This window comes from Arachis ipaensis, chromosome B08 (assembly GCF_000816755.2).
Source record: "Arachis ipaensis cultivar K30076 chromosome B08, Araip1.1, whole genome shotgun sequence".
Lineage (NCBI taxonomy): Eukaryota > Viridiplantae > Streptophyta > Magnoliopsida > Fabales > Fabaceae > Arachis > Arachis ipaensis.
In genome coordinates this window covers 89,282,113-89,292,207 of record NC_029792.2, presented here as the reverse complement: position 1 = coordinate 89,292,207, position 10,095 = coordinate 89,282,113, and the positions used below count along the sequence as shown (strand labels likewise).

General features: G+C 34.9%; 1 protein-coding gene across 2 annotated transcripts in view; it reads left to right on the top strand.

Moving 5' to 3' along the window:
* LOC107613364 (11-oxo-beta-amyrin 30-oxidase) overlaps positions 1-10,095 on the top strand; it is a 41,999-nt gene that overhangs the window by 7,352 nt on the left and 24,552 nt on the right. The window lies entirely within an intron of this gene.

Below are 10,095 nucleotides of genomic sequence, written 5' to 3'. Positions count from 1 at the left end.
TGTGGTTCTGTTACTCGACAAATGCTGGCAGGTCGATAGGTTAGGCCATCGATATCTATTAAAGTTGAGGAGGGGTTCGACTAGTGAATCAGGCAAGATAAATACAAGTATGATGTATCGACAATGAGGATGAGGTCGATCTGGTGGCAGAATAGGTTCTAAGAAGTGATTAACGTGGTCAAGAGAGCAGTTATCGCGATGTGTTTTAGCGGGAATATAATGGTTATTTCATTGAACCATAGGTTGCTCGACAAGTGTCATCAGAGGATTGGATGAACATGTTTATAAATAGGATAGCAAACAAGGGTTGAAGGTTAGGAAATTGTTTTCAGAAACACACTCATACAAATTCTCACACTCCTAGCGACTTTTTGAGATTTTACTTTGAGTCAAATTTCTGTAGGTTTGTTTCTATCATCATTTCTTCCATTGTTTTTTAAAATTTTGTATTTTATGCTTCGTAGTTTATCTTTTCAACAAGTTTAAATTTTAGTCATTGTTATGTTCAAGATTTATTTTAGTTTCTTTTATTAGAAGGTTTTGATGCATGCTAAACTGATATTAGTAAAGAGGAGTAGGCTTCGTTCCTAGATATTAGATTTCAAACCAACCTAAGAAATTTCTTGTAAAAAGCATATCAATTCTAATTTGTAGAAAATCTGTTAAACAAGTTCAAATCTTTGAACTCAAACCATGGCATCTATTGTTTATTGTGGTTAAAAACTATGAACTAACAAAGCTATGGATATCTAGTATATATTATAACACACTCTTAGACTTTTATCAAAAAATGTCTCATTAAAATTCTATTAAAAAAAATGTTGCAGTGGTGGTTACACAAACTTTTGTGAATGTCACATTGCATACAGAAGGAAGTACCCATGAAAAAATGTTGTTAGTGCAAATACTAGGGAAAATGGGCGAAATCCACGCCGTAGAATAACGCATGTACCAAATCAACCACTAGTGACTGCTGGATGGCCCCATTCGGCCCTCCTCCTGGTTATGTGCTATCATCTGACGGTTATGCACCTCCAGTTCGATTTGAGAGTGCGCTAGTCATGATTAGTAATTAGTCTAATTTCACTCATTCTAAAATGAATGGAGATTACCAAATTGGCTCTACATCGAATAGTACTAGGTCACTAGCTGCTTTTCGACAGCATATTTATGAGAGTCATCATGATTTAGTTAATTTGCTGACCTAGCAAATGACTACGATCCTTAATCTTATAATGGCTGATAATAACGCTAAGTATGATCAGCTAGTTAGACAAGTCAATAAGATTGCTAACATCATAGATTTCGATGATGGGTATGGTGATCAGCCTCAAAATTTAGGAAATAATAATGAGGAAGGTTTTCTAAATGATTATAATGAGGAGGGTCATCCTCATGTTGTTCGATGTGGTCAAAATGCTGTAATATTTTGAATTAGGTTCGAGCAAATTAACATGGTGATCACTATCAGATGACAAGGACTGTAGAGAATATCCTTAATCGAGTGGGTATCAATGTAGATTTTAAGTATCGATCTTATTTTGCTTTAGCTTTTCTTGAAGCTGTGCGGATGGCTGAAGTGTCTAGGGGAGTAAAAAATTCTAAGATAGTTAAAAGTTTGCTCGATATTTGGTAGAACTTGAAAATTTAGCAAACAATGAGGATTTAAAAATAAAAACTTTTCATCGTTCTTGACGAAAATACTTTTACTTGGTTTTTGAATTTGAGGCCCAACTCAATTTTGACTTTGATTTAATTGAAAAATGATTTTCACAACTAATTTTATCAAGGGAAATTGACCGTCACTTTGACAGATTTGTTCACACTTAAACATGAAGACAGCGAGTCAATCGATGATTATATAATTCGATTTAAAAATGCTCGCAATAAATGTTGTGTCAATTCCTGAAAGTGAAATCGTCAAAATGGCAATTAATGGATTTGGTTTTTGTAACACCTTACCACACAAAGTTTTATGCTTAAGTCGTGTTGAGTTTAGAAAACTAATGTCTATGATGAACAAACATTATAAGCAAATTGTTTGTTTAATCTACCTGGTTTAGTGTGCAGGAAAATAAAATTGTTAAAGGTGATTTATTTCCATTTGCATGCAATTTACTTTCTTCACTCCGTCTCCAACTCTCTGCTACTCCAATTTGGGATAAATGGAGAAAGTGATTTCTGATAATCACTGCTGTGAATCAAAGGCCAAAATTGTTTCTTGGGAATAAAGCTCTAGCTCAAGGGTTCAGATCTGGGTTTACCACTGAACAACTTTTTCATTGCTACCCTGAGATTTTCGATCAAGCAAAATGGCTCAGATTCAAAATTCCTAATTTAGAAATTAATTAAAAATAGTGAAATAGTAAGTTGGTGAAGCACACCGCTCGAGGAGTTGACATGGAAGAAAGCAACTCAGCAACATTGAAAAAGGTACAAAAGAAAATTTTCTTCTTTCTGAAGACAAGGAGAGAGAACCAGATTTTTGAGTTTGTTCTGAAGTGATCCTCTGTGAAGTGTTCATCAACCTTGGACAGTGTTTTCTAGTCAAAGAAGCATTCCGCCAAGATGAAGAACTCAATCAGAGTCAACTAAATCCGGTTCAACTTATAGCAACTGAGACTGTTGAAATATTAATCTCCTTCATGTTTTACAGTGTGCATTTCATTTTCAATGTATATCTTTCTGTAATTTCTTGGTGGAAAAAGGCTGAAAGAGAGGAATCAAGAAAAAGCCTATGAATGACAAAAGATTGAGTGATACACTTGAGAGAAAAGCCTAGAGTGATTTCAGATTTCTTTAGGTTGTTTATTAAGTCTTGTGTCTTGTACCTGTGAGGTACCCCTTTCTAAGTTGGGTTAGCACTTAGAGTGAAGAGTTAGGTATTAGCATAACCAAGTCAAGTTAGGTTAGAACTTGAGAGAGAAAGGATTGTGTGAATCCTATGAATTGGTGTGTGTAATACTTTAACTATAGTGAAAATTTCACCACAGTTGTGGTGGAGACTAGATGTAGGTTGCATTGCATAAGGCAACTAAACCGGGATACATGTTGGTGCCATTCTTTTTCTCTTTCTCAACATTCTGTTTTCTGTTAATTATGAGACAAAATCGAATTGTCTCATAAAATTTTCGCTGCACAGTTCAAACAGATTCTAAATAAAAGTTTGCAAGCAAAGGCAAAATTCATTAAAGTAAAAGAAGGCCATAGATTCAACCCCCCTTCTCTAAGCCTTCTCCAACCTTCAATAGTTTACATTTAGTATTTTCTTTTTCTCAGTTTAATCTATCTGAGTCTCATTGAAAAAGACAAACATGGTGAGATTTCTAAGAAAAAGCCAACGAGTGATAAAAGACAGTGAGTTAAACTAGGAGAAAAAGCCATAAGAAGTCTCAAATTTTCTTTGTAATCTTTCTATTTTATGTCATGATCCTGTGGGAATTCCTTTGTAAGTTGGTTTAGCACTTTGCTATTGAAAGCTAGATTGAGGTCTAGTCAAGTTCAAATTGGGTTAGAATCTGGATTTGTCCCAGATAGGATTGGGTAGATTCTAGAAAAAACATTAACATTGGTGTATGTAATGTGTTGAAAAGTGACAAACCCCAATTTGACGGTTTGTTTTGCCTTGAATTTAGAACATTTTGATAACCTTTTGTCACATTTAGCCTAAGAATTAGCATGGTTTTGTTATCTCTTCCATGATTGTGCTTAAGTGTAAAAACATGCTTTTTAAGCCTTATCTTGGTGAATTCTAGTTTCTGTTTGATTCCATACGATGCCTTGATGTGTTTGCTAGTAACCTCAGGTTGAAACTAGGCATGGATCAAAGGAAGCAAGGAAGGAAGCAAGGAAGGAAGCATACAAGTGGAGAGAAGCATAAAAAGTCAAAGAAGCAAAGTCAGCCATGCACGCGCACGCGCACAAGGCGCTCGCGCGCACATTGCAGAATCGACCAGGGACGCGCACGCGTACCATGCGCGCACGCGCCGATGCTGGCACATGACCTCATTAATGCAACACGTGCCTGGCGATTTGAGGGGGTTTCTGAACCCATTTTTGGCGCCAAATTGCTAAAGGAAAGGAATAAAAGGATGAAGGATTAAGGGGAATGCATCATTTCATCACTTAGGATTTTTCATACTTTAGAAGTTAGTTACCAATTAGTTTAGTTGAGCTTTGTAGTTAGTTTCTAGAGAGAGAAGCTCTCTCTTCTCTCTAGGATTAGGATTAGGTTTAGGTTAATCTCCCTTCTTAGATCTAGGTTTAACTCATGCTTTGATTCACTTCTCATTTACCAATTCTTAATCTTCTCCTCTTCCTCTTTCTAGATGTGTGCTTTAATAATTGTAATTCTTTATTTTGTTTTGGATATATTGTTGTTCCTTGGTTTTCTTTCAATAATGCAATTTGAGGTAATTCATGATAATTGTGATTTCCTTGATTGTTGTTGTTAGTTCCTTTCAATAATTGTTGTTAGATTTCATTCTTGTTGTTGACTTACTATGTTTTTCTTTTGTGCCTTCCAAGTGTTTGATGAAATGCTTGGTTGGATTTTAGTATAGATTTTGTTCCTCTTGGCTTAGGTAGAGTAACTAGTGACACTTGAGTTATCTAATTCCCTTGTTGATTGATAATTGGATAGATTGCTAATTGATTTGAAAACCTCTAAAGCTAGTCATTCCTTTAGGAGTTGATTAGGACTTGAGAAATCAAATCGATTCATCCACTTGACTTTCCTTTAATTAGTAAGGGTTAACTAAGTGGTAGCAATGAACAATTCTCATCACCATTGAGAAGGATAACTAGGATAGGACTTCTAGTTCTCACACCTTACCAAGAGCCTTTTATAGTTGTTAGTTTATTTTCATTGCCATTTACTTTTCATGCTTCCTATCCGAAACCCCAAAATAACTCATAACCAATAACAAAACACTTCATTGTAAGTCCTAGGGAGAACGACCCGAGGTTTAAATACTTCGGTTTATAAATTTTAGGGGTTTGTACTTGTGACAAACAACTTTTTGTATGAAAGGATTAGTGATTGGTTTAGAAACTATACTTTACAACGAGATTTCATTAGTGAAATTCTAAACCGTCAAAAATCTAATCGTCAAAAAGTTAGTGGAATTCTATCATAATTGTGATGGAGACTGGATGTAGGCTACATTGCACTAAGTAGCTGAACCAGGATACATTTGGATGGTACTCCTTCTTCTCTACTTCACTTCTGTTTCTGTTACTTAGGAGACAATGAAAATGTCTCTCAACTCGTTACGAGACAAAAGTAAAAATATCTCCTAAGTTTCTTTAAAAAGGCAAATGTAATATTCAACAGAAAAAGAAGCTAAGATTCAACTCCTATTCTCTTAGCCACTGATAACCATCAATTGGTATCAGAGCTTGGTCTCAAAGAGATTAAACTTTACAGCTTGGAAGAAAGATTCTGATGGCAAACAACAATAGTTCTAATATGGTGGCCTACACTCTGACAGAAGGGCAATCCAATAACAGACCTCTGTTCTTCAATAGAAAGAATTACAGTTATTGGAAGAAGAGAATGAAGATTTTTGTTCAATCAGTAGATTACAATATTTTGAAGATAATCCTCAATGATCCCAAGTCCCAACCAAAACAGGAGCAGATGGCGTAGTCATTCCTAAGATTGGGGCCGAATGGAATGATGAAATTAAAAAGAAGATAGAGCTCAACGCCAAGGTTGTTAACATGCTTAACTGTGCTATCAGCTTTGAGAACTGGAGTATGGATTTCGAGAATCTTACCACTTTATTTAGATAGAATCGAAGAGCTCGGCGTGATACGTGGTCAGGAGGGCATTTTCGTCATTTTAGAGTTAAGGGACAAAATGGTAATCTCGTCACATTCAAAGATCTGAATACTAGAAGAATCATACCATACCAGTCTTGGACATCTAGAAGACCAAGAGTTCATCTCAAAAACAGTGGTGCTAAAAGGGCGATAACTCATAAGGCCCAATAGGCTAAGTCAGGACAGCAAGAAGCCCAATAATGCTTTTCAAATTCAGTGGGAGGCATAATTTATTATTTATTTCGAATTTATTAGGCTTTTATTGTAATTTTTTTTCTGTTAGAGTTTGTTAGAAGATTTGATTTAGTTATAATTTGCTTAGTATTATTTTTAGGATTTTAAAATTTAAATCAAATCTGATCTAATCCAATAAGATCAAATCTGATTTAAATTAGTTATCATATCTTTAGGATTTTAAAATTTAAATCAAATCTGATCAAATCTGATTTAAATTAGTTATCTTATCTTATCTTTTAGCTAATTTATTTGGTGTCTATTTAAACACCTTCTGGTGAGACAATTTACATAACTTTTGATGAATAAAAATTTCCTTAGTTGCTTTTAAGCACGTTTTATTGTGTGAGAAGTGAGGTGAGTGATTTGCTTCGCTTGTTGCATGAAGAAGCTTGAGTGATTCAATTTTCATCCCTTTGATCTAGGTTGTCAAGGACAGGTTCTTTGAAGGTCTAGTAGGGAATCCTTTCCGGTGACCTAGGTTGCTAAGAACAGGTATCTTAGAGATCTAGTAGGAAAAACCTTTTATCTATCTTTTTTAATATTTTCCTATCACGGCGAGAGATTCACGTGGCTGTAAATAGAACGCAAATTGGAGCACTGTATCTCAATATATGATCAAATGAAGGAGGAGATGAATAGTAACCAAAACCCTCTTTTCCTCTCTTCTCCGGGCTTGGGCCCAACTTGGGTCTGGTCCAACCCGTTAGTATTTTTGGTTCTTTTGGCCCAATTTCGGGCCAAAACCTTTTGAATTAGTGCCCGATTTTTAATTCTAAATATTTTTCCAAGTTTTTCTACTATTTTATTTTCTCTCACGCAGTATCGGACAGACTTAAGTCAGTACTGCTGGCTAAATTATCGGTATGCGTTCTTACGCAATTTTTCGCAGAAAATTATATTTTTTCACTCAAAAAAATTTACTAAATCCAAATCTCATATTTAAATTTTTTAATTAGGATCTCTAAATTTTCAAACCTATTTCGAATAATTAAATTATTATTTTATTTTATCTAAGCGATCAGATTAATTCTGATTCTTACATTGGACGTGTCCTTTGGATTCCCATCCCTTGAAGTCTCTGTTTAGGTCCAGAAGCTCTCTGTTCAATGCAGAAATCTTTCTATTTAACTCAGCAACCTTTTTGCTCAATCCAGCAACTATTCTGTTTGTTCACTTTTATTGATTTTTCTCCAATTTCTCCTGTAGCAAATGAATTCAAATTAACTCAAAGTAATGTTCATTAAATCATAAAATTATTACTTAATCAACAAGAATTCTTAGCTTATTGAATGAAGTTTTAAAGGAAAAAGAACTAAAAATGTAGCTGCATCAGATACCAAAAAGCATGTTCCCAAGGTGAGGCAACATTTTATAATACAATTCCTGTATTACTTATTTGCTTTGCTTTCTTAAAGTCGCTTTTAAGAGTGCCAAATGCATTCAAACAAATGCACACAACTTAAGATATGTTATCTTATGGTTTTATTTTATAAAGTTGTAAACAATGGTTTGGTCGTTTGATGGATTTTGTGTGCAATAGCTATTTTAATAAAAAACTTGTCGTAAAGTTATTAATATAATGTACTTGATTTTCTTTGACAAATGTATTGTCATATCTTATGCAGCTACAAGATGCAAGGTGCTGGACGGACATGGGATGATGCTGTAAACATTGCAATTTGGTGGAGAAAGCACCAATGGGACCTACTTGTCATTTGCAATTTCGGTTTATAACTTTGAATTTTTGATACTTGTTACAGAGAAGTATGAAAGAAAAGTCACGAGATTTTGGGATGTCTTCTACAAGTGCCGCTCGGGCAAGGTAAAGGTGGTTTGTTTATTATGTTTTATTTAATTGATATTTGGTAGATATTCTATTTTAATTTGTATTAATTATAAGCATTTTTTGCATTAGTTTCATTTTGGAATTTGGATTTGGTAAATATTCTATTTAGTTGTTTTGTTTTGTTTTGATATGCTTAAGTATGCATTACAAGGTAGAAGTCCACTTTATAAACAAGTTTTTACATTAAATTTTTGCATGAACAAAACTAAGTTAACACAGACTATAAATAGTTATTATTAATTGAAATGCACTACAAGAAAAACGTTGAAATCGTCGAATTTACCGCCTGTAATAGTGTTAAATTCGTATGGTTAAGTAATTACCGGTGAATTTACGTTTCTGATGGTAAATTCGCCGGTAATACTTAGAGGGAAACAAAAAATAAATTGGCACGTCTTTTATGAGGGTCGGATTTACTGTCGGATTTTAAACTCACTTAGTGAAATGTTGCGTTTTGGTGACCCGCAATAGTTTATCATAGAATTTTCTAACGGTAAATCCGACTGTGACTGGGCCATAAAATCAAAGTGCTAACCCTCTTCTCTCGTTTGAATTTCACTCTCTCTCTAACCCTCTCGCCTCCCCCTCTCTCTACTCCTCTACCCCTTTGCCCCTTCTCTATCTAACCCTCCCGCCTTCTCGGTTGTTGCCGCCTCTCCCTTCTCTTTCTTCCTTTCTCTCTCTTACCCACTTTAACTCAGCCCCTGTCACACAATCCCTATTCCTAGCTCATTCCGACTAGCTTCCAACTCTGGCGACCGTTAGCTTGCCGCTTCTCCCACCGACAATATTATAGTGCCGTTGTAATTTATTTCATCTTCTTCGCTCCTTTCCGTTTTGGCAACCTAGATTATTACTCTATTTTTAACTTCTGTTTCAGTTAATTTTAGTTTCATTAATCTGATTTCTAGTTAGTTAGTTAGAATTAATTTTGTTAGTGGATTTTAAGTGGTTAGGATAGGTTAGATTAGGTTATTAGGTCCTGAATTGCCGAAAAATGTTTGGATTATTTGGATTATGCTTGGTTGGTACTGGTTTTAAATTATTTGTTGCTGGTGTTGATTGTTAATTTAAAATTAGGACTATCAATTACTATTTAATCTTGATTTTACATGTTTAATGTTGTGCACGCCAAGTATTCGTCAATATGCCTAAGAACTTTTAATGCAATTTTTGGTCTAATTCTTGAAGGTCTATACTCGTTTGCATGTTATGATTGTTACTTCAGTATGGTAGCATCCGCCTAAAATCATTGGATTTATCCAACAATGCACTTTCCATTGAGAAGCAGTATAGCAGGCGTAGGGCAAAGCATGGGAGATAGGAGCAAGGGGCAGCACGCATGGCAGCTTTTGAGCATCGCGATGTGCATGATGACAGTGTTAGCCACACGATTCCCAGCCATAGTCGCATGCTTTTCATCGCTCGCTAGTTCGTGGTGTTGCATATCACCAAAAATAAATTAATGTTAAAATTAATAAAATTAAATGACATACACTGCAGCACGCAGCATGCCAGCACCTCCCACACTTATTTCTGCCAAAATTTAGGAAGCTTTTAACTTTTTCCATATACTTATTTCCGTGGATCACTTGGCTTCCTTCTCTTTAAAATCTTATACGATCCGTATTTTGCTTCTACCACCAATATATCGCACAGAGAAAAAAAGAAAATGGAAGCAGCATGGCCTACTATTGTTATCACTGCTGCCACAGTAGTTGTGTTGCTTTCATGGGGATGGAGGATCCTCAATTGGTTATGGCTGAGGCCAAAGAAGCTTGAGAGGTTGCTAAGAGATCAAGGCCTTCGAGGCACACCGTACAAGGTTCTAGTTGGAGACTCGAAAGATTTTATGAAGATGCAAAGTGAAGCCAGAACAACATGAGAACATAATTAATTTGTCTAGCAAGTTTTAATTGTTGTGGTCATTCACCAGAAAGTTATTAGTTTGTCTTATTTCACGGTACACATAGATACCTAGTGAAAATAATTATGCTACACACTATATGTATACTATGCAATAAATTTTGTCATAGCTTGAAAATAGATGTAACTGAGAATTCAAATTTTAAGAATGATTAAATATGTGAAGAACCTGGTGAGCCAAAACCGTTAGCAATTTTTGATTGGTTTATTTGAGTTAAAAAAGTATTTAGTTTTTAAAAAAATAAATATTTTTATTAAAA